General features: G+C 36.6%; 1 long non-coding RNA gene across 1 annotated transcript; it reads right to left on the reverse strand.

Annotated features, from left to right (window-relative positions):
- Positions 1-1,485: 1,485 nt before the first annotated feature.
- LOC102490684 (uncharacterized) lies at positions 1,486-3,612 on the reverse strand. The gene is made up of 3 exons (XR_333792.1): positions 3,379-3,612; positions 2,875-2,999; positions 1,486-1,528 (listed from the first exon to the last, which is right to left on the reverse strand). It is a non-coding gene; the product is annotated as an uncharacterized LOC102490684 (long non-coding RNA).
- Positions 3,613-8,427: the final 4,815 nt, after the last annotated feature.

Here is an 8,427-nt window from a genome sequence, read left to right on the forward strand (position 1 = left end):
TTCTCCTCCATTCTCCTCTCGGGATCTTGGGCACGCACGCACACGCGCCCGGCGTGTGTTTTAAGCCACCGGGTCCGGGACATGAACCACGGTCAACTACGTGGGAGTCCAGCGACATAGCCATTACGCCAACTGCTGGTTCCCAGAGATCAGAAAACTTTTTAAAGGGTCTCATAGTACATATATTAAGCCTGTGTGCAGATAGTCTCTGTTGTAACTATGTAACTGTCCTTATAGCTTAGACTGTATGTAAATAAATTGATATGTTTCTGTTCCAGTAAAACTTTGTTTTTTGTTTTTGTTTTTTGTTTTTTGTTTTTTGAGGTTTTTTACTATAGGGCACATGCGCTCACCAGAAAGACAGAGAGACAGAAAGCGAGAAATCATCCCTCAGAGGGGATGGCCATGCCACAATCCCTTCTCCTCCATTCTCCCCTCTGGATCTTGGGCCCGCACACACACATGCCCAGCGTGAGTTTTAAGCCACCGGGTCCAGGACTCGAACTGTGGTCAACTACATGGGAGTCCAGCGACATAGCCATGACACTAACTGCTGGTCCCAATAAAACTTTGTTTTCAAAAACAGGAGATGTGACGATTTGGCTCACAAACTATAGACTATTGAACCCAGATCTAGAATATATCAATGATGACTAAAAATCAGCATGTAAAGCAATCCTGACAAAGTAGGATTTTTTTAGATCCAAAATCTAAAAAAGGGATCTTTTTAGGCAAGCAATCTTAAATTCTCCATAGTGCAAGTGAAACTGTTCAATATTATAACTTCTAAAAGAAGAGTATATTTGATATAGAGATATGATTTCATGTTCTCTTATTGCTAAAAGTTGACAAAGTCAGGCATCGGATTCCAGCAAGGCAATCATGAAAACAGATCACTTTAGTGGGAGCATAAACTGATGCAGCAACGTAGAGGAGTGCTTTAGAGCATTTTTCAAATAAGCTACGTGCATAATGAAAATCCAATGGATTACTTCAGGATTATGTTCCAAAGTCTTTGGACACATGAACAAAGGTGCTGAAAAATAATAAGCCTCAATGGATCTATAACATGTGCAAGTCAGGGTGGCCAAGTCCAAATGGAAAAAAAAATCACTCAACCTGAACTAAATCGCGCATGATTATGCAAAGAGAAATGAAGGAAAATGTTTCCTATTGCTTGTGATAGTAACTAGAAAAAAAATAGAACAGCTTAGACCTCTACTAGTGAAACTGAGATAAATAAATCTTGGTAGATAAGCACCTCGGAATACCAAACAAAAGTCCAACCTAAAAGATGTTGTCTACATAGAGATATAAAAATATCTCAGAAGCAAGTGAATTTTTAAAAAGCATTCTTTGAAATAGAAGATTAAATAATTATGTAAATCTTATAAATTACAAACAATATTATTTATTGTACATAAATAAATATGTGTGTGAGTGAACTAGACATATAGTTCAAACATTTGCAAGCATGAAATATACCAGGAAATTACTCTTGAAGGCTTTCTTGGAAAATTAAATTAAGCTAGAATTAAAAAGAATAAGAAGTTGAGCATTAATTCCATTTACAAATGACAATAAAAAGCAAATTGCCAAAATATTTTAAAAGCTAATGAAATAAACATAGCATAGAACAGTAGTTACATTATATTTACAAAACTTGAGAAATTAAAGTTTTGGAAAGTGAATATTTAGTAATGATTACAAGTTATCTCACAAGCTAATAATAAATAAAAGAGAAAAACAGAAGCTCACATGTCAAGATTAATTATTAGTGTGGGATATTTAAAAAATATTTCCCTATGATTTAAACATTTTTAAGTTTCTTGATTTCTGAAAAAAAAAATGTGGAATTAGTTGGATGATTTGTAAGCAACTATCAGTTTTATAAAACTGGTATTAATTAAGAAACTCAAGAAGTCAATGTAGAATCTGTGTTAATTTGTATATAGAATTTCCACTTGTAATTAAAATAAAAATGAATGATAGGATGATTAGTAGTTATTTCATAGAAATTAGAACTCACAAATACTGATATTATAGAAAATAGAACCTTCATATAGTCTCTGTTCTCTTCCACACATAAATTATATTTATCTGTGAAAAATGTGAAAAAAAGCTAATCTTTTATAAACTTTACTGTAGCAAGAAAGTCTAATATAGGGACTTAGATTGATTTTTGAGTAGTCTTCCATCTTATATCATTACATGATTCATATTGATTCTGTTTTCTCAATGGGGTTGCTCCTGTTGTTTGAGAAATTTTAGATCAAAATGCAGGACCCCAGTTTCTCTCAACTCCATCTAGCCAAATATTCCTTCCAGTCAGGTAACCCATGGCCAGTGCAGTGACAGAACTATGTGAGGGATCTTCAAACAAGTTCCAGAATACATGGAATTAAAGCATGAGTTTACCCAAAAAATTCTGAAATCCATGCATAGTTTACTTGTAATATGTATTTTGTATGAACTTTTAGAAGACTCTCTCATATTTTCTAAAGCCCACGGTAAACTAAGGCCTTCAACACAATACTCACACATTAACTTCATTATTTCATTAGTAGGAACAAATGTGATGTTATAAAGAATTTCATTCCTATCTTTATTAGAATGAACAAAAGTAGCATATATATAACATATCCATCTTGACATATAAAATATTGAAAGTTTTTAAAAATTGTTTACTATCTGAACAATATCTAAAAGAATTAAAGTCAGCATGTGATGAAGGGACCTGCACTCCCATGTTCATTTTCATATTATTTCACAATAGTTGAGCATTAATTCTATTTACAAATGACAATTAAAAAATAAATAGACAAAATATTTTAAAAGCTAATGAAATAAACATGGCATTAAAACTGTACTTACATTATATTTACCAAACTTGAGAAATAAGTATTCATAACCAGATGGACAGATAAAGATGTGGTATAGATACACAGCGGAATACTACCAAGCCTTTAAAAAGAAGGAAATCCTGTTATTTGCACAACCTGGATGAATAGAGGACATTATGTTAAGTGAAATAATTCAAGCACGAAAATACAAACACCGGATGATTACACCTATCTGTAGAATGTAAAAAGTGGATATAATAGTAACTGAGGGTAGAAAATAAAACTATTTTGAAAGATTTATTCAAAGAAAACTTATGAATGACCATGACTGGTAAACACAATCTCTGGTAACCCTGAAAAAGTAGTCATGAGGGGCTTAGATACAGCAGTTCTTGTACTTAATCTCAGAGCAAGAGATAATAAGCAAAACTGTAACTCAACAGAGTTAGCCTTCACAGCAGCCTAGACCAAGAAGTCAGAACATCCAGGGGCCTACAGGTTATAGGTGGTGAGATAGACATTAGACACTACTTACAGGTAAATAGGGAAGGCTCCATGTTTTTCTTTTCAGTGAAGTCACTGCGTTTTCCTCTATGATTTGGTTAATGTACAATAAACACCCCTTTAACATAGCTCTAAAGAATTTATGACTCCTTTCTAATAATGCAGGCGATAGGAATATTAAGCACACAGACAGGGAAAAGATCCCAGATGGAGTCACAGTGGTCAAGTTTTCACAGCCAAAAGTGGGCTGCATTGGGACTCAAAGCAAGTGTAGCTAGGGGCAACAGATTCTATTCAGTATCTGTATTCTAACAAGAAGTACAGAACACTATGGGCTGCTGACTCCACAAAGAATAGGGTAATAAATCACTCAGACTACCATGTAACTATTTTCTAAAGCCCACTTCCTTATTATAAAAGCCAGACCATTTCTCTATAGCCTATTTCTCAGTTACATAAAAACCCCTTGCCTCTACCTTCTCTTTGGCAACTCAGGCGGGCCCCTTTCTAGTACATTAGAAGCTTTTTTTCCTTCCCTAATAAACTCCGCTTTACTCTCCTCTCTCTGTCTTCATCTCTAATTCTTCATGAGCATAGGACAAGAACTGGCACAGGTGTTAGTGACATAGGAACACAGGGACACAGCAGTGGTCAGGCCCAGCACTCACAGTGAGACATGGGTTCTTGTCTCACACTCAGGAAAAATTAGTGGTGTGGACACAGAGAGTAAGTACCAAAGTGGGGAGTTTATTGAAGGAGAGGGAAGGAAAAACAGAACTCCCAAGAAGAAGGGAGGAGTACTGGAAGATTAGTTGCTGAGTAGGAGCTGAAGTGAGGGAATTTTATCTGGGTCAGAAAGGCCTTGTTCAGGCTTGTTCTAGGTGGTACTCACACATGTGTTCCCCTCATGGCACAGAGGGGCACATGCTTGATGAATCAAGTTATTTTTCTGATTTTGGAGTGGGCATAAATGTCAGGAAATTCTTTGCCAAAAATCTTTAGGCTATAAAAAACATTATCTTATCCTCTTCCTGGAATGTTGTGGGGCCTGGAAAAATTTAAGCCTCTGTTTTAGGTATGGGTCATACTGCCTAGGGTAATCACTGAGCCACCACTGCAAGATGTCTCTTGAGCAAGCAGCCAAGCTGCTCTGTCTCCATCTTAAAACTTAGCCATTTTGTGATTCCGTTCCATTTGGGGCAATACCTTAACTATATTTTTAGGGTCCCTGTCACCTACCTCATTCATTCTATCACCCGAAACTCCCACATCGGTGGGTTTAGAAATTCTTAAAGGTTAGTAATTGTTGAAAATCACAAGTCTTTCCCTCAAAAAGATTGATAGCCAACAGAAAAGAGGGTCTGAGTTTAACTTTCACAGAGATAAGACGGCTTTGCTGTAAGTTCTTGTGGCGATGTTGTGCCAAGGTCAAATGTGGGGAGTACCTCACAATCACTATACCAGTGTGGTCTGCTCTATCGGAAGATTAGCTGCTTACTTACTGGCATCACTCTTCCCAGACCACTAGGAAAAGTTCAGAACAAAGGAAAGTGGTTACTTTCAGTCCTCAGCTCTCATTTCAGGGGCCAAATAGAGCTCTTGCTTCACTTCCTTTACTCCAGTCTTTATTTGGGTTGATGATGTCTGGATTTTCTCTCTCCAATACATCATCCACTATTCACATGTAATTGTTGAGCATTTCAACAGTCTCAAATGTGGCTGGTCAAAACCAAGATGTGCTTTAAGTGTAAAATACACACTAAATTGAGAAGATTCCACCAGAATGAGGAAATGCTTTCCAAAATCCTTTCCAGAGAGCCTGTGGAGAGTTACACCCTCAAACATTAACAGACTATTTGGCCCATTGATAACAGGACTCATCCTACAGCCTGCCCCTGACATAGTATCTTCTGATGTACACTAAGCTCTGTTCTTCCTTCTCTTTCAGTAAAGTCACCACTTTGCTACTTATCTCTGTTAAAGTATATTCTGTTTTTTCTGATTTTTTCCCAAGATAAAGACATCCCTTTCCAATCACCAATCTAAAAATTGTAAAGCCTACCTATAACCTACAAGTTTCCCCCTCCCCACTTCCAGATGTCATGCCTTTTTGGAACATTCCAATAGAAAAACTTTTCACTAAATTCCAAACTTTGTCTCTAGCTCTCAAAAACAAATAAAAGGAACCCTGTATGTAAGTAACCTGAGAAAGACATGCTTAACTTCCTCCAGGCTGATTACTCACTTTTATGCTTAGAAATAAATTGCATTAATTATTATTCCTACAGAGTTGGTTATTTCTGTCAACAGAAACAAAATTTATTTATAATTTTTCAATTATTAGATGTTGAAATATTATATAAATGTAGGGCTATATAAATCATATTATTAAAATTAATTCCACTTACTTTTAAAAATTGTACTGTTGGAGTCAGCAGGTGGCATAGTGATTAAGGTGCTGGACTCCCACAAGGCTGAGAGCGGTTTGAGTCCCAAACCTGGCGGACTGGAACTCAGGCCAGGTGCATGTGTGTGCATGCTCAAAATCCCAAGAGGAGAATGGAGAAGGTTTGGTGATGTGGCCATCTCTTCGGGAGGGATGATTTCTCACCATCTCTCTCTGTGTCTCCAGCAAGTGCATGTGTCCTATGGCAAAAATCTCTCTTAAAAAAATATTATATTGTCAGTGAATTTCAAACCCTAAATCTATAAAGAACAAAAAGTATTTAGGCCAGCTCCGTGTGTGACCTGGTGGTTAAGGCAGCCAGATATTGCATGGCCAACCCCGCTATTTCAGTCCTAGACCTGGCAGCTTAAGAAATACACCAGCTGCATGTGCATTAGTACCCCAAATTCCTGTGGAATTAAGAAATGGAGGTGAAGAGATGACAGTGTGAATGTTCCCCTTGGAGATGCTTTCTTCTCTCTCCCTCTCTCTCTCTCTCTCTCTCTCCTTTTCTCTAAATGCCTGACAAAAATTTTCCAAAAACATCTTTGATGTCTTAGAAAATTTACAACCTGTAAAGTACAGAGGCAAGTATAACCAAAAAAGTACCCCAAGGAGTTGAGCAGAAGAATAGGTTTTATGGACAGAGAAGAGCTGAATGCATGAATAATAATAAAAATATAAATAATAATAAAAAAGAACAAATTAAGTGCAGAAGTGAAGTGGTCATTTCAAGCTTGCTTTCCCCGTAAGGTAAGAAGAGAGGGGGAGTACAACAGGAAAATAACTGTGTAGTTAACACTGAGTTACTTCTTTTGTATAAGGATTAAAACAGAGGAAGTTGGGGCCAGCAGATGCCATAATGTTAAGGCACTTAACTCCCACATGGGAGACCATGGTTTGAGTCCTGGACAAGGCAGCTTGAAATTCATACTGGGCACATGTATGTGTGTGCCCAAAGTCCTAAGCAGAGAAGGGATTGTGGCATGGCCATCTTCCCTGGGGATGAGGAGGGTGATTTTTCACTTTCTCTCTCTGTGTCTCTCTGGTGAGGGCATGTGCCCTATAGCAAAAATATCTTTGAAAAAAAGAGGAAACATTATTATTGTGCTCTCTGAAACTGGCCTTATTGGAGAAGTTGACTATTATCTCTCTCCTGATACCTCTGAAAGTCAGATAACAACTCAGCTTTAAATTCGTGACACGAAGTCACTCATGTCTTTAGACTGTTAAGTAATCTGAAGACTGAACCTTATAAAGAGACATATGTCATATTATTCTATGATTGCATGGCTCTGTTTTTTCTGATTCTTAATGACTCCATGCTGATTTTTAGTCTATTCTCTTGGGGTCTACTGCAGGAGCTTTGTCTAAAGCAAAGCAAGTCACCAAGTCCAGGACTCAAATCATGGTCAGCCATGTGGGGATGTCCAGGGCTTTAACTGCCATGCCACCTGCTGGTCCCTTCCTATGATATCTTTATCTCACAGCTTTGTGCTAGAACTTACATCATACCCAATGCAATATAGCTCATGTAATCTTTTTTAGGGTTTCTTATACTTTCTAGTTACACCATCTATGTTTTCCTTGTAAGAATTGATAAGCCAGTTTTGGAAGAGAGCAGCCAGACTCTCTGATGCTCTTTAGGGATTATGTATGCATCTAGGAATGGTCCCTACTTTCCAAAAGCATGTGATCTTTCCTGTGGCATTCACAGCCATAGGATTCTGAGCTAGAAGTTATCACCTGAGAATCTGTGAGGATTCTTATCAAAATTTGGTAGATAAAATAGTGCCAGAAGCCAAATAAAGCAGTCAAACACTTTCATTATTTTATTATTTCAGGGAATAATTTGTAAATTCCAGTGATTATTTTAACACATGTCAAAATAAATATCCAGGGGTTTCTAATCATGTAGTTGCATCCAAGATTCATTTCTTTACATTTTAAGGTAGGGATCTCTAATGAACAAGTATGCAATTTTATGTTGGGTCATGGGCATGATTTATGAGGGGAAGTGAGAAAAATAAACAATAGGAAATTATGAACTATTCCACTAGGACAGGAAAACAGAACAAACAGAACCACACAATCATACGTCTCTTCATAATGTTCAGTCTTTGGATTATTTAACAGCCCACAGCATGTTAAAATTCATAAAGTTAGTAAATAATGAGTACTTTCTCTTGTTCATCTGGCTCTTTATTCCCCCACTTGGAAATTAAATCTCAAGGATTTCAATGAGCAGCAATTCCAAATAAGAAAGAAACCACTTTATCTTCTTTGGAAAAGCTGTCACACAATCCTCTGCTTGAGCAAGACCACTTATTTTTAGGGTAGATTTGAGTTTAGAAATTGTTAAATTCAACCTCTTAAAAAATTGAAGCTTTGGGTTTTTATTTCCTCTTTTTAAACTTACTCTTGTTAGAATCAAAATGTGAATAGATAGTTTAAATATCTACCTTGGATCTTAGAAATCATAGTATTTCAAGAGGTAGAGTTTTATATTTTTGTGACTATTTTAAATAGTGTATATTTAAAATTTTAAGGAAATAATAAAATGTATCCAATCAATAGCAGCAGTTTGTCAAGTACCTACTATGTGTCAATGTTATGCTAGACACAGGACTATTC

The sequence above is a fragment of the Tupaia chinensis genome, unplaced genomic scaffold, assembly GCF_000334495.1.
Source record: "Tupaia chinensis unplaced genomic scaffold, TupChi_1.0 Scaffold000096_1, whole genome shotgun sequence".
NCBI lineage: Eukaryota > Metazoa > Chordata > Mammalia > Scandentia > Tupaiidae > Tupaia > Tupaia belangeri.